Here is a 23226-nt window from a genome sequence, read left to right on the forward strand (position 1 = left end):
TAAATGTACTAAGGCCAATTATCTCAACATATAATTCAATGTAAATATTTTAATTTGGTGATTCTTCATTTATAAAGAATAGTTGTTGGAAGGGACAGGGGATTAAACAAAGCCCTGGTGGTTATTCTTACAAATCGTAGATGGATTTCTCACAATTCTTGAACCTACTTTTTACTTACTTTTGCAGAAACTACGTCCTTCAAGACATGACTAGCGCCACAATGTAACGCTAATAAACTCGGTCCAAGTTGTTTGCCTTCAGTTACTCGCTTATTTCACACTTTCAATATCTTGTCCCTTATGGTCAAACCATCTAGTTAGTTATGCCCATCTTCGTCTTATACCCACGTATTGGAATTAAACACATTTTTACGGGATTGTTGTCCGGGATTGCTCTCACAACGTGCCCGCCCATCGTACTCTTACAGCTTTGACGAATTTCTGGATACTGGGTTCACCGTTAAGTTGCGCAAGCTATTGGATCGTTCCTTCCTCCATACGCCGTTATCACAAACTCCATCAAGTTCTGGTGAAGTTTGTCAGATAACAATGTCTAGTGGATTCTGTAGTAAACACGACTTCCGGCAATAATATGACTAAAACCATCAAAATCTATTGAACTGTGTAGGATTTCATATCTTTAAAGTATTTATGATAAGTAGACGTAAATTTAAAGTATTTTTATCTTATAAATTCTTAGAACAAATAATTTGAATATGTTGAATTTTTGGGGGTAAAATGAACCACTCAAGATGGGGGTAATATAAACACCATGGCAGGGCGAATACTACCGGATTTTATTTCAGATGCCGAGAGTTTTCCGGTGAAAATACAAAAACAGACATGGTCAACCATCCAAATGATCGCGGCTAAACGTTCCATCCATTCCGGAATGTCTGTGAAATATGCATTGATTATGTACCAGGTGCCGAGATTCATGCCACAACCCGTTCAATTTGAATGGTGTTCATTTAACCCCCAGCATGTGTTTATATTACCCTCGTTACATGTTCATTTTATCCACATGTTTGGAACATTGACTCTGTGGAAAGAAATTTTCAGAATTATAATAATGTTAATAAAATTCTATTTCCATCACAATACCCCTCGATGAATTTTAGGCTGACAAAATGGGGAACCTGACAAAATCGGGTCATATTTTGTTCATTTGTTCTTAATTTTGACATGTTAATATTTGCTGACGAACCGCGTTTACAAGCTACATGGACTTTTAAGGGTACGAGAGACATAAACTTAGACAATTTTACAATAATAGGGGGGTTGTAAAGAGTGGCTCTAAGAATTTCAATCACGAATTTCACGCCATATCGATCATTTGCACATTTTTTTTGCATGCAACATAAAACTGTGCAATATATCCACCATTATTTTTTTTTTCGCAGTTAGCAAAGCGAAGTCATAAACGCGTATTGTTCTGATGTTGAGTAACGGGGATATTTAACGTCTTAAAGATTTGATTATTGGAAAAGTTCTGAAGATCCGATTCGTTGTGGTCCCTTTGATCGGCTATATTGCTCTGGTCAGTAAGACTACCGGGATCAACCTTAGTTCCAAGTTGTACATGAACGTTGAGTTATCTTAGAATTTCTGTCAGAACATCGCAATTCCTGAAGAGATCCATAATAACATTCTTACAGGAGTGTTTTGAAGATTTTTTATAGAGTTACATTATAAATTTTGCAGGCATTTCATCAGGGATTTGACATGAAATGTTTCTTAATAATGTTTCCTATAGTATGGAAACTAAGAAGTAATTTGTTCAGAAATTTTCTTTCTTTACCGTAGAATTTTGTGTGTGTTCTCCATAAATGACATTCGATGAAGTCGTAAATAAATCTCTGAAATTATTTCTATGGATTAAATGCATAAAAGTGTCTAAGTGAAATTCCTAGTCGAATTCTTAAAATCTTTTGAGATGATTCCTGTAGAAATCCTTCGATAACACTGCGGAACACGATTTTGTATCGAGTACCAAAATACCGCTATTTACTCAATTTAGGGTTGCTGAACCATTTACCGTTTTTTTTCTAATACAGAATTAAAACTTCATGTGTTTAACAATACTTGTCAAAAAAGTTCATAATATGTATTTTCGATGCTCTAAAGTTATTTTATGGTAGCTCGAAAAAGTATTGTATTTTGCCATATAAATCAAAATTTAATGTTTTAGTCCTATTTTGTATGTTTGGTAGATATAAATTGTAACGTGCTGGATCATTTCTAAGAACGGCATCAGAATAAAGGTCCTGAGAAAGCTTCAAGAATAGTATTTTTGAAGGGATCGTATAGAGTTTATGGACTTATTCAAAGCAAAACTTTAGGAAGCAAGCTTTATTAGAATATCTCGAAATATATCTGAAGAAACCCCTGAATGAATTTAACAAGGAGTGCAAATACGAAGATTATTATTGAAGCATACAACAATTTATGAAACTATTACTTAAGCATTTTTAAGTTCCATCTGGATTCCATAAATTAATTTTTGGAGTAGTATTGACAAAAATCTCAAAGGAATTCAAGAACCTGCACGCCTAGTTCGTTTATCATGAACTCGGGTATGTGAATCTCGGTTTTTCAATTTTAACCGAGATTAAGCTAACAAATTGTCAAGTTTCTTAGTTACGAAGCACGATTTACTTATACTCAAGATCTCATGAAATTAATTTGTCGGCTACTGTGACGTTTAATTTAAGTCGAGATTCAGCATACTTAATTGAGCTTGTATAGAAGTGTTCGAAGAGGCATTCCCAAAAACACCTTAATATATTGTTGAGGAATCGACAGAGAAATTCGAGGTACTCCCAGGAACGATTTTTGCAATAATTCCAGGAATAATTGGAGAAACACTTTGAAGAAATATATAGAGGAATATAAATGAAACCCCTAGAGAAGTTATTGGGAAAATGAGAGGAGCTTTTTCTAATAAGCTTCTTGAGGTATTTTGAAGAATTCCTGAAAAGATTTATTTAAATGATGAATCAGCTGACAATACATCAGGCAGAAACGTTTTGAGTTGCCTAATTGATTTTGGGCAGTTTCCTCCAAAATTCATTTGGGACTGTTGATAAAACCTTCGAATATTTTATGGCAAGTTGTATATCAAAAACCTGACTGTTTGGTGGACTTCAGAAGATTTACGAAGATTTCCAATTCATCATGACGTAACTATCTTACAAATACGATTGCTGGAGATAATCTTCGAATAATTCAAACATAATCATTCTTCTTCAATTCTGAGCAATTGAAAAAGAATCTGACAGCTTCATAAGCAAAAAACATGAAAATTGCTTAGGGTGTTCATTTTACCTCCAGTTCCCCTACATAAATTCAACCAACACCTCAAACTTATCTCCGTCGATCGTCACATTTCTGCCAATGCTAACTCTATCACACTCGGTTCCACCAGCCAAAAGATACTTTGTCTTTGACGTATTAACCTTCAACTCAACACATTCTGCTTTAGCAATTACCTGAAACTTTCCTGACAAGCCCAGTAAACACAAAATCGTATACAATAATACATTAGACTACGACGGTAGAGGCGATAAACGCCCAGGAATTGAGCACTAAGAAAACTTAGAGTGTCTCTCACTAATCGCTCTCTGTACCAATCATTATCCGCAACACATCATGAGAACTTGTTTATCTTCTTCTAAGGAACACTATTGATATCGCATAATCGGTAATTGTTTATCATGCCAGCAAAAAAAATGGCAAATTAGCAAGAAATGGGAAAGTTTCATTCAGATTGGAACATATTCCAATCCTCTGTAATTTAATGAATATTCGTTTGGAAAACGAGTTTGGAAGCTTCACACACCATTTTCTTAATGCCTACTTTTTACAGATGGGACTGACTTGCGATTCACGGCAGTGTATGCGCCATAATGTAGCATGCAAAATGTATGTATAACGCCTCCACTTTTGTACTACTATATGCTGTCATATACGATCGTGTGTTTACTGGATGTCCACGTCATTCAGCTGGCTGAATTTATTTAAGAACATGTTTTACATATTAAAACCCATCCGTTTCGTAACACCTTCTTGTATCCTATCGTTGTTTTGTTCATTCTAGTCAGTTTTTGAAGAAAACTATTCTCTTCATGATCTATGGTATCATAGGCCTCTTTGAAATCGATAAATAGATAATATGTTTTTTTTTATTTATAGTAGGGTACAAAAAAGCTTCAAAAGCCTGGCCTGGTGGTACGGTGTGGGACTCACATTAGGCGTGCTTCATCGGAGGAGGGCTGTTCTGCTAGTTCGCTGTTGGAGCTTAATTTTGTCAAAAACGGTGATCTATACGATATTTCTTCGGTGTCTCTGCGACTACTCGTTTTTCCCAATTGGCGGTTGAAGATTTCACCGGGGCTTTGGACAGCTTTCTGTGCGAAGGCGCATACTTTCCTTTCCTTTTGACTGTTGGTTTTTTCACGAACAAACCTAATAACTTCCAACAAATCTGCTTGCTAGAAGCAGTAGACGGCAAAAGATGATCTGGAAAAGCACTTTAAGGTGAAATAGTTTGGAATCAACTTCTAAGCAGGGATTGGGTGCGACTCAAATTTTTTTCGGTGCTACACGCGCTGCTGCGAGATAGCACTCAAAATTCAAAAGAGACGTGCAGGAGTATTTTTCTCTGGATTGCACCCTGGCTGTGCTGACTCGCAATGTGCTTTGGGATGCATAGTATCGAGTTGTCTCATTTTCTCTCTTTGCGTTTCGTACACGCGTAAACAAATTCACTTGAATTCATTTCATTAATATGTGACTGTCAAAACTCTTAAACACGTTGAACATAATTCGTCAGCACCTTATGTTTCTGACTTTACCAAATATGTCAAAATCCACAACAATAAGATTTTGCAAAGCACTTATTAAGCTTGTCCGCTTTCAAAGCATACTTTGTTGAAAATATTCTAGAGTGGATTTTGTGCTTTAACGGAAGAGACTGAAAGACCAGAGATTGTGCTTTGCTTTGTCTCGCACAAAAACAAATTGTCTCCTGCGCCTTGCTTTGAGTTTACTCGCAAAGAATGGGAGACGCACAATCAATTTCTGAGTGGCACGCATGTTTTTGGCACTGCACTGAGTTTTCAGACATTCCCTGCTTCTAAGACACTAAACCTTAAAAGCACAAATCTGGCGAAGAAAGCATCCAACAATAGTACACTTTTTATTTTGGCTTTGTGCAATACCAGAAAGCTTAAAATAAGGAGATCCGAAACGTTTGCCAACTATTTCTCCAGTTTAGTGCCTTTGAAAACGGGAGTAGGGGCACAAGTTGGCCATTGTGCCGGCCATCTTTAGATTCCGAGATATTTCACCTTAAAGGCTGCGTTAATATTTGGGTTTACTCGTTATTACTTCCTCTATCTACTCCTCCCATAAACGTTCTGTATCCCAGATTCTGACCATTGATCGATGTTCGCTCGCTAAGTTTTACTTCAATACCATCCTTCTTAGCAACTGTCTTGGTTGTAGCAGTAGTTGTCGTTTTTGAGCTTATTGTGAGAGTTGGCACGTCTCGCTCATTCGCCGCGACGATAAAGTAATTCCTCCATCTGCCTTGGTGTTTCGCCTCTTCCACATTCATGTGTTCAAAGTAGTGCTGCTTTCACTTCACGTCACCTCACGTTCGTCCGACTAGATACCTCCCTCCTCATCTCGGCGGATTTCGGCTCGTAGAAATTGCGCGTTTCTTACGATGTTCCACCTCTTTGCACTTCAACTCTTCCAGGTGGCGATTTTCAACTCTGAACATATGGGTTTGCTAACTTCGTTTGTGTTAGCTGTCTCTGCATCTGTTTGCTGCATCATCGCTCGCGATGCATTCTTCTTGTTGAAAACCATATGACACTCCTTGTCAAACCAACAACGATTTTCTTTCACAAAATTTTGAGCAGAATTCTCAAATAATCTTGAAAATGTTTTTCCCAGAAAGCTAGTAAAAGATTCTATCTTCTCATCTATCAAAAATAATTACCGAATCCAGAACAAAATTTATAGAAATTAATTGTTAATAAAATGTACATTTGAACCCGATTTGAATACAAGTACGCTTCAAAATAACCAAGCCTTTTTTGATATAAACATAAAATTAAATCTTTAGAGATAAATTCGGCTGTGTAATGCAATATGATACGTGATATTTGTACGAAAAGGTAAACAACATTAATCCATCTTTTTCAAAATAGGCAGAGCGTAGAAACCAAAAATGCTTCAGGTAAAAGATTAGAACTCTTGCCAACGCATTTCGGAAAACTGTTGTTTTTCATCCCCTCCGTAGGTTCCCCACTTCCTACTGCACCTTCCACAGAAACGCAATCAAATTGGGCCTACTCATGCAACTGCACGATACGGTAGATATCTCCGCCTAGGAAAACAGTGCAAGTGAAACCTCTCATTTCAAACTACGGCAAGAACTTGGCCTGCGGTACCAGAGGAAAGCCTGCGTACCCTACCAAAATACATCTGCGGCTTTCCCTGCGAAGCCGCTTAGAGCAGTTTTCCGGAAACACTGCAGGTGGCATCCAAACTGCCCACTTTCCCTCCTCTGTACTGTTGCCTCTATCGTTGTCAGCTTCTTCTCTATGTCAGGAAGCTTTCGGCGGCAACGGCTGTGCAGTAGGGTGCGACTTGTGTTTCAAAAGCTCTCAAAACTTAAAATTCTTGTGCTCTTCTACATTCAAATCACATAGAAGGAAAAACCTCAAATTTTGAGTCAAAAATATTAAGACATAGAGGTAGCGAAGACGAATTTTCCGTTTCTAACATATGTCTATCAAAGAAGTTTACATAACTTTGTTATTTATAAACGAATTTCCAATCACGCAACTAGGGTTATCATGTCCATGGACTTCCAATGTTTTTGCACCATTCTTTTCAAAATATTGTTTATAACCAGTTTACAGAACAGAAAATTCGTCCAAAAGTATAGCTTTTGCAAGTAATCTTCTCCTATTTTTTCCTCATTTGACCATTAAAAAGTAGATTTGTCTATTCACTGTTTTATGAATACTTAACCAAATCATTTTTTACATGATTTCCAAAATATTGTTCAGTAAAAATTAGTAAAAAAAACGAGGAATTATTTGTAACAAAATCTAGTTATAGGTTAACAGAAATTTGATTTTATACAAACTTTTTTTATTTCATTTGGAAAATAATGGTGTTTAGAGAATTTGATTCACTTAATTATGTAAAATTCACTGAATTTCATATTTCATAACTTGAACATTTACTTCCAAGTCTTTTGCGTCAACTATAAATCATAATTTGTTTGGCTCCAATTTTAAGGTCTTTCATTTTAAATGATATTCAGAAGAGCACACGAATTTTGGGTTTTGAAAACATTCGAAAAATAACCCGCACCCTAACTGTGCAGCTCTCAAAACGACGACGACTATGGATCAAAAACAAAGAAATTTTCCGAAAATGCGATGCGTTGCACGTCTTGTGCAGCAAGAGTGCGGTCCTTTGTTTGGACAGTCGATGGCAGAGGAAAAATGTCACAACCAAACCGACCGGCTAATATTCCACTGGAGAGTGGGTGGTCAAAGCAAACAACACGAGGCAATTGCAGATGATACCTACGGCCGGTGGTGGTCGTCTTTTCCGGCGAACAGCACTGTCGTAGAAGGTTATCAGTAATCACATGCAACGATTCGGTCCTTCCGAAATACTGCTATTCATTCCCTTAATGGGGGTTGATCGTACCGTTTATACTAATACTAAAGCGCCGCTGAACATTTTGGGTAAACCCATGGGCGTATACAGGATTTTCATTAGTGAGTGATTAGGCTCCTTAAGGTGAAGATGAATCGAAGCCAGATCTCAAATTTTCTAGAGCACAAATCTGGAGAATCAAACATCCGTTTAAGCTGAAAATCTTATCGATTGATCACTGACTGGTGACCAATCGATTAAGTTTTCAGCTCCAACAAGTGTTTGGTTCTCTAGATTTGTGCTCTAGAAAATTTGAAGTTTGGCTTCCATTCATCTTCACCTTAAATAGTGAAAGTGTACTTGATGCATTTTACCAAAATCATTTCATCATCAACTGTTCGACGGAATTCTCAGCAAATTTCCAAAACATCATCACTAAGTCTAAGTTAAGTCAATAATTGCGCCGGCCACGTCCTTACGGTCATCGGGAAAGGGAAGCAATGTTAGTGTGACGTCCATTGCTACTAGAGACCGAGATCAGATTTGCATGGTTTCCACAGGAAGGAGCTTTGTTAGTTGGATGGTTCAAAAGCTACATGATCAGGTAAGTAATGCGATTCATGTAGCCTCAATTTTAATAGTTATCTACCAGTGTGTCAATATTTAAATGTCGAACTCATCAAAGGTACTAATTATGAAAAAATAAATAAAAGAAAAAGTACATGTATCTCATTTTTTAACAAACAGGAGTAAGGGCTTATGCGAACCATTCATAAAAAAAATGTAACAATCCACGAAATAAATGTTATCACAAGTATGAAACGAGCTCACCAGAAGGTGATCCATCCTCGACTGAATTTACAATTTCGGCATCAATACGCAAAAGCTGGGATATGAAATCATTCCGAAAAAAAACAGTGTGTCCCAGAAAGTATGGGCACGACTTTATCATATTGCCATTTCAAGACTAGTGCTGATAAAAATCTGATTTTCACACATTTTATTCTTACAGTTATTAAGAACCGGTTTTGAATATTTAACGATTTTTTTTCTCAATCTGTTTGTTGATGGTTTAACATTTCTGGAAGCTCTTCTAATCAGTTTTGCGCAAATCACGTTATATCTGAGCGACTTTGTTGTTCGATATTTGAGCAAGGTCATAAAATACGTACACAAAAATTTGAAAAATTGTATGAATCATTGCCGATACAGTGAATGATCAGATCTTCACTTTTTTATGGGTAATCGTAAACTTAGGTATATTAAATTTGAATAGAAACTGGAAATCCGATTTCAGCTGTAATCGATTTTTAAAAGGGTCTTTGTGAGTTCATTAAAATATGTAAAACCTAAAATTTATGTTGCCTATCCAAAAGTATTGATGTTTGACATAAATAAATTTGAAATGAAGAATTTTTACATATATTGATAATACTAGAAAAGCGATGATTTCATGTTATCTTATGTGGAGAGAAAAATCAGCACTTTTTTTTAATTTTACCATTTTGTCAAATATTTTCTAGCAAAGACCAAATAAAATTTTAAGCAAAAATGTTTGTGCATTATATTAGATACAATGTACTTGAAGTTACCACATCGAAGGATTTTGATAAAAACATTTATTACTAAATAAATTCCAACAAAACACAAAAGTAGGGTCTGTGATGGCTAGATACGAATTGATTTCCTAAAAGCAACAAAATCAACGTTAAAACATATTTTATCAAACAAAATTTTCACAGGTGGAATTTAAAATGTCCCAAGTTAAAATACAAAAACATAAAAATATTTAATGGTTTGAAAAAATATTGTGATTCTCGTTATCGAAGTCGTGCCCATACTATAGGCGAAATACCTTTACAGAAACTTCTAGGTGAGTTTATTTTTGCAATTTGCATTCCAGAGATAAAACATGGGAATTATCAATACATACCACCGGTGGAATTTCTAAGAATTCCGAATAAAACTACCTGTCTGAATCGTGGTACAAATTCTTTGAATCAAAGCCTCGAGTGAATTCTAGAAAAATATGCGAATGGATGCTTAAAAAAATTCAAGTGGAATAACTCAATGTACCCTGAAAAAAATCTAGTTGGTGTAAATTCTAGATGAATTGCAGGACAAAAGATACAAATTTCTGGAAGAATCTCTAAGCGAATTCATGAAGAGTTCTCAGAAGTATCAATGGATTTAACGATGCAGTTAAATTTTATGATAAGTTCAAAGTCAGTGAAAATGCACAAAGAATCATTGGCGGAAATACGGGGGGGCTAGGGGGGTCTTAGCCTCCCCTAGAAAAGTTCAAGCCCCCCCCCTAGAAAATTTGATCTCTCATGCTAAGTTTGTACCTTGCTTAAGAGATTTTTTTTATCGAATGGGCCAAGCTCCCTCTAGATTTGAGTTCAAGTTACGCTAATGCAAAGAATCAACTAAAAGTTTGGCTGGGATTGGCCATAATCTTCTTCAGTGTGCATAATTCAGTGCCTCTATTTATACAGGGTCAACAACGGCGCCGGCCACGTCCTTGCAGTCAGGTGGGATTGGGAGAAGGAATGTTAGTGTGTAACACGGATAAGTTTCAAGAATATATCCATAGAAGTTTTTAGAGAAATGTTTTGAAAAACAATTTTTTTTTTTTAAATTTTAATTACTTAATTTATGCTTGAAGTTGTGACATGTTTTTCAAAATTTACAATGAAAAATTATGTCTAATTTATAAGTATCGATTCAAACAACATTTAAAACTCGTACGGCATTAAAACCGTAATTTCATAATCTTTGAAAAACACTTGTACAATTTTGGCAGAAAATTCTGAAAACCAATCAAAATTCTTAAAACTGTAATTCAAGTCATCGTGCTAAAATTTGGGTTCACGATTCACTATACTGAATCGTGCAAAAGTACCTACGAAGTGAGGATAACTCGTTGCCTTTCGAATGAGTTCAAATTATGGTGTAATCTCATAGAAATGGACAACACTCTTTTGTATATTTTTAAAGTGGTGAACTCAAACTTTTACACGGAAGTGTATCTCTAATTTTTGAAAGAACTACTGAAGCAATTCTTAAAGAAATTCCTGGAAGAATCCCAAGGAAAGGATCTTGAGGCTGCATGTTTCTCAACATAATTCCTTTGAATTGTTCCGGGGATCCCCCATGGAATTTCTGGGGTAATTTGTACATGAAGTATGTCCATAACAAACCCACGAGGAATCCTTCGAAAAACACCGAGATGGATTTTTTAAGATAATTAGTAGTTCTGTTGTCAAAACTTCTGGTAAGATCTATGATGGAGGCCTGATTATTTGGTAGATAATTAGCCAGGAAGTTGACACTCACGCATTTACTTTATGAATCTGAATGCCAGTCACAATGAATGTGTGGATCTAGATTTTTTTCAGTGGCATGGCCCCCACTCCTCTTTGGCTACGCCCATGGGCAATCTCCAGAGCTTCGTCTAGTATCAAATAGAGGTAAATTTGCTGATAGCTATTTGGGTTTCTTTCTCACGCTCCAAAGTTCATCGTAGCCCAATCCTCTCGATTCTGATGAGGGTAGGGGTACCTATGCCACCGCTGCTGATGATGACTAGCTACGGCGAAGAAATAAAACAACCTCGACAGTAGATGGGGGCTTTATGCTGATGGTATGATTCCTCACTCGCCGACTGGGACTAGAGGACTGGGACGCAGGAGATATGCGCCGGTTGATGAAGGCCAAACCCGGTTGCCTTCGCAACGGTATATCATTCTTTGATTTACTCCCGCATTTTCCAGTATCAAATGACTACGACGGCGACGATGCACCAAAGTTGACGAAGTTTGATGCTCTCGAAACGTCGTAGTCGTCGTCAACGCCATCATAGACGTTTTGCTGTTGTTTTTGAGTTGGTCTGGGATCTACGCCAGTCTGCGCACATATGGGGCACTTTCGCAAAAGATAGGGAGGAAACACGTTTTCCCGCCAACCGATCCGCCTCACTGTGCCACCGACCGAAAGAGCAAACGGAGCATGTCCAGCTCAAACGGCAATACGCGACACTACCTTTTATGAATTTAATGAATCAAAGAAGTGGCATTCGGAGAACTGGCGTTCGAGGAAACGACATTCGGGAAACCAATATTCGGGGAAAACTAACACAACCTTGTAGCCAAACTTAGGATTAGACATCAGCTTTTTCAAGAAAAAAAATATAAAAAATCAAAGACTATGGTTTTGAGAAATTGGGGGAAAAATAGTGAATCCATATAAGATTGGGATATGTTTTTTAATAGTCCTTGTTATTAACTGCAACTTCTTGGAAGACAACATTTGAATGAAGCGTACCGTTTCTGAGCCTCATCTTTGATATGCCTTTTTCAAAACGTTTGAACAAAATTTTGAAGGTAAATATCATATCGGATAGCTACTAGAATGCCCCAAAAGCTACATTCACATTGAAAATAGTCAGTCTGAAAACACCATTTTCATTTGCGTTTTCAGCTGGAAATGCTCAACGGTAGCAGACGATGGATGCGATATTATTTCATGGCAAGAAAAACACATGTGCTGGCAGCATGCACTTTTTCGGGTTGTTGGTGGGTGGTTTTTGTGTTTGCTTTATCTATCCACCCTTGGTTCTGGAAACTGCGTGCGTCTCCTCCGGTTTTCGGATGCGTCGTCGTAGCTAGTCTTAGTCGTCCCCGGTAACTACTACTGCAGGTTCGATTAGAGGATGTGCCTGCCTGCCTGCATACGGTTTGCATAATGCATTTTTCCGAGATCTTTCCACTCGGTTGTGCAAACAGGTTTTTGTGATTGCACATTTGGGAACCTGGAAAGGAAATTTGGCCGAGCAGTTTGCGTCTTTGCGGTTGAAAGGTTTTAGATGCAGTTCGGGTGCGTTGCTGATAGGTATACTGTGGAGCACAACAAGAATTTTGAATTATGCGTGCGTTTAGTGTTGCTGGAGCATTGGGGTTTCACACAAAAACGTAAATTATGACAGAATTGATTCTTTTTGGACTTGCTGGTGGAATTTGGTACAACAAAATTGTGAATCAAATTTCTAAATTTTTATGAACCTTTAACTTGCGATATAAAAAAAACTTTGCATGCCCAATAAACTCGAAATTCATATAAGCAGTTCTTCGGGAACTTATTATTTGTTTGAATTTAAACATTTTTTATATGGAAAAATATGAAACAATCGCCGATGAAACAATATTATCAAACATTACTTAGTTATTTAAATATCAACTAATATAAGTTGAACTTATTGGTATGCCATTCCAAGAACTTCCTTATTTTAGGGTCATTCAGTACTTGAAGAAACCAAATAGACCTCTTTGCAAGATGTAGCCTTTAGCTCAGCAACTACTATCCATACCTTCTCATGGTACCAGACGGGGGACGAGAAATCTCAAGGAAGCTCATGTAATGAACCCCGCTGGAAACTTCGGTCATAACAGGTAAGAGAGGTTTGCTTCTTCGATACGTGCAATCTCCAAACTTATTCGGATGCACTCTTACACTCTCTGGTGTACTGGATGTCAGCAGGTTCAGAATTGTACCGCTGACCTGGTTCAATAGTGCGAACGTTTAGAGGTAATCATATCATCAAATAATCAACTTATGTATAATCAACTTTTATAGCCAACAGACGGGGTTGATGGTCCAATGGCTACCCGAGCAGAAGAAAATAACTACTGAATACCAAATTGAGGTATTCCATACCAGACAATTTCCAATACTGCATACCTGAATGAGGTATGAATTAGCCCTGCATAAGAGGTAAAATACCTCAAATAATATCTCAAGCATATTCTACGAACACCAAACTGATAACTAGATCAAGTATTGTAATACCTCAATAATACTTGATGGATTTTCATATAAAAATGAAATTTTTCAATTATAGTTCAATACCTCCAGCAGACCTCAATAGCTGTTTAATACCTCAATGAGGTATTCTTAATTGTTTTAAAGATTTTTTTTCAATACCATTATAATACCAAATTGAGGTATTAACAACTGAACAATACCTAATTTTGGTATGATACCAAAAAATGGTATGCATAAGTTATTGGGGAGTTATTTGTTCCTCCTCGGGTACCGTTTCTATTTCATATGCAGGAGGTCACGAGTTCAATCTCAGGCCCGTCTCTTTCTTCATACTTCCCTACGTTTCCATTCTTCCATCATTACAGAACGCCTTTCCTTACGCCTGATACATAGGTAGTATGCTAAACAAACAGCAAGCCTCTCTGCCATAAAATTACCACCTATACACCTTCCCGCATGAATTGGCATAAATGAGGGGTATATCTGATCTACTGTACGCTAGTTTTAATGGAACATCAATTCTCCCTCATTGGCCAGCAACCTGACGTGGCAGGCACCATTGTTGCCTAAAAATAGAAGACCACCAGCGCTTCTACACTGATCGTGTATGTTTGTCCCAAGAAATCATCTGGATGGTTCTTTGTGTAAGTGCAGCTGATCTGGTGATACTGGAGTAAGCAACAACGGGCGACCAATCAAGCTGAAGCACAACTTCCATAGCCTACACTGCTTATCACAAGGAAGTATTTCACGCGCAGCTCTAACGCGAATACGAACACTACCCAAGCCACGACGACAAGATCATCAAAGAAGATTCTTGCTCCGGTAGTCCAGGAGGAGGATTTCAGACCGACGATTGAAAAGTTCATTACCCACCGGCATTCAGCACAATTTCCCATATTGATACATCTGGAGATCACCACAGCAAACAGAATCGCAAATCGACCACGTTTTGATCGGAGGATGGCACTTCTTCCACATAGGCGACATCAAAACCTATGGTGGCGAAACTACACACAAAACTATCCGTCATCAATGATGTACGGTACCGATGACCGCCTTTATACAATCTAGCGCAACTGAAACTACTAGGAGTCGCCAATGCATACGCGCAGCATTGCCGGATGAGGGCGAGCTTGAGGACTGCTTGATAAAAGTCAAATAAGCCATGAATTCCTCTACCGGCAGCTTCAATTTTACCACAAAATATATTCAAACAGCGATACCTTATTTTTCGATATTTTTGCACAAGCCCTCAAAAAGCTCTTCTATTTTTAGAATCTGTGTCAATATTGATCATTGGTCATTCGGTTTTGATGATATTTAGATGTTCCTTGAGAAACCGACATTCCCCATACAACAATTCATTGGCCGACATATTGTGTGTCAATTTTTCAAAAAAGTAAAATGTGAGCTATACAATGTCAGGTTATAAGGAGCTTCTCTTGTCGATATCAATTTCTCTTGTCTTGTTAATTGACATGACAAGCATACAAGTGATTAACAATTTACTGTGAATTGGAGTCTCCAGTGAGCTTTAAGCTCTTTGAAGGGGATTATTTTACGCTAATGAGAAACATTGATGGTTTTATCTTAGGTATGAGTATATACAACCGAGGAAGCTTAAGTATCAATTTTAGACAGCGATTCTGAAGGACTTGGATCTGCTTTAGCCGTTCGTTACTACTTAGCAGAGGCAAACGTATAAACCTACCCATTCTTGAAAATGTAATTGTTAGCTGATCAATATGGGTTTGCCACGTTAAGGAAGAATCCATTATTAGTCCAAGGTACTTGAAACTATCAACATTAGCCCTATTTTATCGTGTGTAGTCAGCCCTGTAGGGTTCGATATCATTTTGTGAGCTGATCTAAATAACATGAATTTGATTTTTGAGATGTTCAATGAAAGTATGTTTGTTTGAAAATAGCTTTTGAGGGTACACAAGTCTTCTTCAGCATCTGATCTAATATCTGCTTGAGTTTTACCTTCATAAAAAATATATGTATCATCTGCAAATAATCTGACAATTCCTCTAAGGTTAAAGTGGGGCAGATCGGTGATATATATTAAGAACAATAGTGGTCCCAAGTTGCTGCCCTGAACTGTTAAAAATAATGAAGATTACACGTCATGTAAACTTCATTTATGCGATGTAAACATGACGTCCTGTAAATTTAAGTCTGAAATCATGCAAAATGTGTTATATGTCATGTAACCACTCAGGATCCTGCTGGATTACATGACATATAATTGAAGTTTACATGACATATCATGTAAATATCCATGATATTCCACGCTCCAATTATGTGCATTATATGTCTCAGAAATGTACACGTTTCGTTCGAACTGTGTGTGGTACACCGATTAGAATGTATTTTGAACAGCTGGAAATTTGGGTAACAACTACGAAATGCTTCCTTTCCGATAAATAGCATCGAAGAAGATTATTTGCTTGACCACGTACATCGTAAGCAGCTAGCTTGGCAAGTAAAACTTTTTGGTCCAGAGTGTCAAATGCGTTTTATAGATCAATAAAAACAGCACCAACCATATTCCGTTTTTCAAACGATGTGTACAAAGAATCGACTAACTTACATAGCACATTTGACGTACTGGACCCGGACCTAAATCCATATTGCATATGATACAAAACATTGTGCCGACCTGAGAGAGAGGAGACAGCTCACTGACAACTGGTTTGTTTTCTTGGCTTCTTTGATTTCTTCTTCTCATGTTTTGATTGTGCACAATGGTTCGGAGAACACAAACTGGGTCAAAACCATTTTCACATCCCATTTGTTATCAAAAAGATCATAAAATAAAAAAATTTCAATAGCAATTGGAGTCCAATCGACAATATTTAAATATGCAACTATTTTATATGCGATAGCACAGGAAAACAGCCTAAATTTTCAATCACATCCAGTTTTAGTTTGGTTAAATTTTGACGGTTTTTCACGATCTGCCCTTCGAATGTGCGGTTTTCCAGTGACAGTTGATGACAGGTTCCCATGACTTTTGGGAGCTCGCAATCTAAGCCAGCTGTCTCCTCTCTCTCAGGTGCCGACCAAACAAGTCAGTTAAGTGGAAAGCCAATAGCTGCTCTGTTATTTTGTTTAAAACTGACAATACTGTTGTGGACGAAACAGCTAGAAGATCTCATACGGAGAGCCGGGCTTAAAAGTCGAAGTACGATTTTCACGAGAACCGATCAGTTTATCTGCTTCGCGGACGCTATGGATATTATTGAGAGAAAGTGTTTTAACGGTGGCAGATTTGTTCATCCACCTGAAATGCAAGACAATAAAATTCATACTGATCGCGACAGGATCTGCTTAGGAAGCAGTGATACAATTTTTCCCTCGCTTGTGGAGCCTCTTGACAACTGCTTCCATTATTTAGGAATATTACTGTATGACTCACAATTGAAATGTGATAGACATTGGTTGATGTTGCATACTATCTCAACTAGGCTCAACTCGTTTATAGATTCTATCACCATGTTAGGATAACTTTTCGATATTTCTAAAGGCTGTAATAACCCTTTCCCAAATATTCACCCCTATTTTTGTTTACGCTCGAATGCTCCTTCGATCGAAAACCGTTTTGCATTCCCGTTTACGCCAGCATAATCAAGTGGGCCATGGTTTCGAACGTATAGGATTCGCTTGAATGTTGGATCCTGGGAGGGAGAAACCAATACAAAATTTCTGTACGTCATAGTGAGCCGAGATTCCGCTGTCACGAACAGTCACTGTGAGCCCAGATTTCAAACATTGGACTAACATGAAAAAAGCGCGTAACTCATTAAAAAACATTTTCGTATTTCTTCAAAAGTGATAAAAATCGAATGAAAATCAATTCATGCACATAACGCAAGTAATGACACGTGAGCACCATTTAATCTGATTGAACATAAAGCATTGAAATACGCATCGTTCTACTTTTTCCAATGAAAATGAATATTTAGTGCATAGAAAACTGTGGCCCTTTTTCATGTTTGTCAGGAAAGATCGAAGGTGCACAACAAAAGGAAACTGCCGATTTTCCCGAAGCCTGCCTTGATTATTTTTGGCAAGCTGGAGTTATCTTGCAGTTCAAAATAACGTTGTCTTATATTTCGTGTGTAGTATCGGTGCCTCCCTCCCAGGTTGGATCCGCCGTAAACGAGAATGAGGGTGATTGATTGTCTTGGTAGAACGATGTCCACAATTGCAGAGCAAAAGTTCTGCAGTTTCGTTTTCAATTTGACAAAAATGACATTCAAAGGAAAGATTTTTTTTTTTCAATTTTATTAAGGTGATACCTACTTGGGCAATGAGCGGCCATCAGGCCAGACATTACCCTGAAATTCTTTTTAATAATATTCAGTATGGCCCGGGTTTGTGCTAAACTAGATTTTATGAATCTTTTTGCTTGCTTCGATGTATCCGTGGCATTCCAATTGAATTCTAACATGGATTCATCTTAAGAGTACAGGCTGAATTGTACCAGATTCATCTTAAGAGTACACTCAGGCTGCATTCTACCAGATTCATTCTAAGAGCACAAAGCTCGAGGCTGCACCCTGTCTTGCTAAACTGTCAATAATTTCCTTCCCTTCTATACAATAATGGCCGGGTACCCAATGCAATATAACTTTGTTCCTACTGGCCAATTGCTTCAGAGAAAAAATGCATTCCCACACTAACATTGATAGGCACGTCAGTGTCTATAAAGCATTCAATGCTGCTTGACTGCCCGAGAAAATCCGGATATTTGCATACCTGTAGTTTCTTTTTAGGCAAACATTTGTACAGTCTATAATGACTTGTATTTTTTAGCTTGGAATGAAGTGCCATTGTCGTTCATCTTTGACCCCTCGGTATAGAACTCAAGAGAACCTGGGCGTAAAGTTGACCCACCAGAATCCCAAGTATAGCGACGTGGTTTAACGATTTGTTTACCGGCAGTGTTGTAACTTCCGAGGTGGTGCATAAGTTCGTTCACCTTGGATCTTTATTGGCGACTGGAAATAATAATAGTTGAGAAGTACAAAGACGCATCCTCTGTGAAAGACGTGTCTACTATGGGCTCCACCCAAGAAACACCGAAAACATAAATCCAAATTTAAAAATACATAGTTTGTCCTACAATGATTGCTAGAAAGTTTTTGAAACATGTCATGTCTCACGTAAGTCGCTATTTTGTTTTGTTAAACCTTTCAATATTGAACTTGAATGGAGATGCTCTACTGAGGCATATAATTTGTTTTGCAATACAAATCTACCATTTTGCTGAAAATGTTCTAATTATGTTTACTATGTTTCAACCATATTATGTTCAATATTTGTCTTCTTATGTTTATCAAAACAAGTGTTTGGTTATATGTCTTATTTCGGTTGTTTTAGACATGTACGACAAATAAACAGTCACAATATGCCATATTCATGTTACATGTATGTCATAATATATACTCTTTTCAAACATGTTCTGAATAAACAAATTATGTTTATTGTCAGTCAAATATAAGTTGTCTATAAAACAAATGCAACAAAAGTGACATTTTATACTTTTGGTAGCATGGATGATACACTGCCGGCTAAGAAATTCGTCATTTGGTGTTCACTGAATATTTTTAAGCAAATGTTTTGAGTATATTATTTTTTTTAAGGTATGCTCTAAATGCTGATTTTTCAATTTATATGAATGAATAGAGTGTGGTGGTTGTTTGCCACTGTTTAGTACGAAAAAGGTTCAATGGATTACCTTACTCGCTTACAGTTGTGTTGCAGGGCTTACGTATTTTTGTGAAAAAATGTAGGAAAAATATATAAACACTTAGAAAACACTTCATAGTCATTTGGTATTGGATTTTTCCGTCAACAAAATTGTAACTTGCCGAAATAGTTTTTGGTAATAACCTGATTAGACTGTTTTATTTCGGGTACAAATCAACAACGGTTCGTGAGATTTGAGAAGCAACTTCCATGCTACAACTTTCATTTATGCTGTCATAGTCAAGTGATTTATCAAACTTATATCACACTGTAAATTTATGATCACACTAGTTGTCCCTGAAACTTTTCACTGCCTTGAATGAAACAATGGCAAATGATTGGCAATGAAATTTTTTCTTTTCCCAAAACACTCGTCATGCAGTGTGTCTAAGGGGACCATCTTCAATTTTTGAATTTAATTTTGAATATTTACCATAACGATGAGATCTTTGTTCTGAAGCTTTGAGAAATGTAATAATAGTTCAGTAAAATTTCAGTGTATTAGTAGAAAACAAAATAATGAACTAATTTGAAAAATGTGATGATTCCTTTTTGGAAATATTTACTTGGCTTGATGTCGAAATATGTATATTGAACGATTTATAAGGGCGAATTAATTTTTTCGAAGCAAAAGTGCATATTTCACCATAATTTTTGATTCGCATATTACTTTAGTGTTAAATAACAGTTATCAATCAATAACAGTTATGCAATCAAAAATGAGGCTTGTCAATGTTTGCACTTTTACATTTTTCATTGTCGACCATCCAATGCATTTCCACTACCAAATGTTCTCAGTATTTTGTTGCGTTAATGGTTTGTTGGACAAAGTATAATACATAATTATGTATACCTAAACCCATATGATACATAATTTTGACAACAAAAATATGTTGCACAAGCTCCACCTTCTGCGCTTTTCCAGTCATATATAAGTATGAATTCCAGTTTTTTCGCTATGAAACGGAACATTCTCATTAGTCATATTGAAGTCATTGTGATTTATATGAGACATGTTGTGTTACTTGGGGCACAAGAAATTGCGGTCGAGAAAGATCAACCATGCATCATATACACCATGTAAAAAAACGCTTTTAAGACCGGTAGTCCTCTACGGGTATGAAACGTTGACTATACTTGAGGAGGACTTGCAAGCTATTGGGGTTTCCGTACGCCGGGTGCTTCTGCAGCATTCATGAGAATTGTGTTTGGTAGCGAACCATATGAAAACGGTATTCACTTCGAATCTGGTCAAAACAAGGCTTGGATCGTAGCGAGCTAGATGGATTGACCAGGTGCACTAGGACAGAGAGAGCGTGGCTCATAGCCTAAGATGGAAAGAGGCGGCCATAATCCGAGTTAATTGGCGAAATATTATAACACCTTATCCAATTATCAGTCAGTTGTTCGTGAATTATGTAAGCATGTGACATTATTTTTGCTATTTTATTTTTTACTAGTGGACCCGGCAAACGTTGTCTTTCCATCAAGTAGGCTATTGAAAAACGCCATGAAATGTCCCGTACAAAATGACAGTTCTGTTCACTCCCATTATTTCCGGCTTTACTGTTCAATATCATTTGCTTATTATATTTATAAACACGTTGAAACCCTTTGGGAACATAACTATGGAAGAATTTTCAAAATCCAATAGCCCGTTCTCAAGCTATTTCGTAAAAAACAAACACCATTTCTGTTTATAAATATATTTCTTATGCAAAGCTCATTATTATATTCCTCAGGTAACAAGTATTTGAAATTACTTGATACAGAATACTTCAATTTTTCTTCTGGTTTTTGGTTGGTTTGACTTTTTTAACGGGATTTTTAGCCCTGGGCTAGTTCATCTCGGGACCAACGGCTTTATTTCCCTTCCGAAGGAAGTCGTCACTATAACTTTTTACGTCATAAGTGACTATGTCGGGGATGAATTTTTCTTCTGTCCGGGAAGCTTGCAAGAGGTTCCTTACATCAACACTTCGAACGATTAACAACTCCCAATATATCAGCTTTCATCCTTTCAACTTTTTCTACTCTTCAAATCACAATCCCACACTTTCCTGTTTTCTGTTTCGTTGTAGATATGTATTGACGACGGCACGTATAACCGCACTTGTGCAAGAAAACAGCTGAACCAGACATTTGACGTTCCTTGCGTTCCTCCTTTCCACACTACTGCAAGCATGCAGAAAGGACCATCATCATCATCCTCATCGTCATCGTCATCGTCGTCGCATATGGTTGGGTTAGTCCGGCACAACATCACCACACCGGTCCTTAACCGGCGGGGTCCACACACATAGAGCACACATAATCTTCAGAAACAAAAACCGGGAAGAGGACACACAAATGACGACAACGATGCAGTCAGGCAACAGCAGCATAGATATTAGGGTGATTCGGAAAATCAGCTTTGTTCCACATAGCTTCTTCTACTTTTTGGCAGAACGTCCTCACTGGGACAGAGCCTGCTTCTCAGCTTAGTGTTCTTGTGAATACTTCCACAGTAATTAACTGAGAGCTTTCATTGCCAATGTTACCTTTTTCGCATTCGTGTATCATGTGGCAGGGAACAGGGAAGTCAAGTTAAATTGTCATTACTTTGAGGAGCTTATTCAGTCTCAGTTTTCATCCAAATGAGCATAGAATCTACAATCGAATGCGTACTGTGGAGCGCGAAAACAATATTATGAACCACCCTAATACATATTACCGTCCCTAGCCCAGCATCACAAGCTGCTGCTGCCTCCCTCTGTCGTCGTCAACATATGATCTCATAAATTTAGACTGATTCGTGACAGGTGTAAATAAATGGTTTTTCAACTCGATCATTTGTCGGTGTAAGCGGCCGTCGTTGGGTAAAACACACAGGTATTTTATACGTGGGGTTTTTGCTCAGAGCAGAAGAAGTGTCAAGAGAAAGTGGGTGGGTATACGATTACCTTTTCGCAAAACAAGCGCAACTGATGGGAGCTTTATGCAGAAAGTGGGGTTGCCTATGCGGGAGAAGACCGAGAGGATACCAATCGAGGAGGAATTTCTTGAATAAAAGATTGGAAAATCAGGACCCGGTGCTGCATGGAACACGTGCAGTAGAACCATACTGTCGTTGCTTGAACTCTTGGAATAGTTCCGAAGGGGGATCGTCTTCCCCTACACAAGTGTTTCTCAATCGATATGAGCCATAGTTCGCTTAGAAAACTGTTAACTCAAGAGCAGGCTTTGCAAAATTCGTTCTCATTTGATTTCGAGGCACGATCGAAGTAGACGGAAAAAATCCCATCTGTATCGGTTCATTATCGACAAAGTTTCGTAAGTTGTAACAAGATTAATAATTAAAATATCTCATGCATATTGTACAAGCACCAAGCTGATAATTGAATCAGGTATTGCAATACCCTAATAAAACATGATGAATTTTCATATGAAAACTAAATTTTTCAATAGTAGTTCAATGTCTTAAGCAGTCCTCAATAGCTTTCGAATGCTTTAAAAATGAGAATCAGATTTTTATCAGTGTAGAATGACAGCAGTATATCGAGGACTGTGAATTGTGAACCCCTGTCCTTCTGCATTCTAGCCAGGAGTTACAACCAGAATAAACATCCTACCGACAACTTTGGTTCTCACAATGTTTATTTTGGGTTGCGTGTTTCGGAGCAATCATCGGAGAGCATGGGAATTGATGTGTTCATGGCAAATTATTATCGTGCTCCTTCTAGAGATAGTGTTCCTCCCCCCATGTCCCTCACCCAATGAACCCCTTTCACCTGGTCTAGTTTAGCATGTGCACAACTGAACCCAACAGCCAATGCCAGAAGCGCGCAATCACAGTATGAATATGTACATTTTGGCACCAGTGGCAACTGGCGGCGCGGCATAGGTCGGTTGAGGTGGCACCCGGCCACGCTCGACTACTGCCAGAAGCAATTTCAGAGGTTTGATTTA

At 37.6% G+C, this 23226-nt stretch overlaps 1 protein-coding gene across 3 annotated transcripts in view; it reads right to left on the minus strand.

Annotated features, from left to right (window-relative positions):
* Window positions 1–23226, minus strand: part of LOC5563881 (protein CBFA2T2) — a 377408-nt gene that overhangs the window by 348247 nt on the left and 5935 nt on the right. The gene's annotated exons all lie outside the window — the stretch shown is intronic.

This window comes from Aedes aegypti, chromosome 3, assembly GCF_002204515.2.
Source record: "Aedes aegypti strain LVP_AGWG chromosome 3, AaegL5.0 Primary Assembly, whole genome shotgun sequence".
In the NCBI taxonomy this organism is placed as follows: Eukaryota; Metazoa; Arthropoda; class Insecta; order Diptera; family Culicidae; genus Aedes; species Aedes aegypti.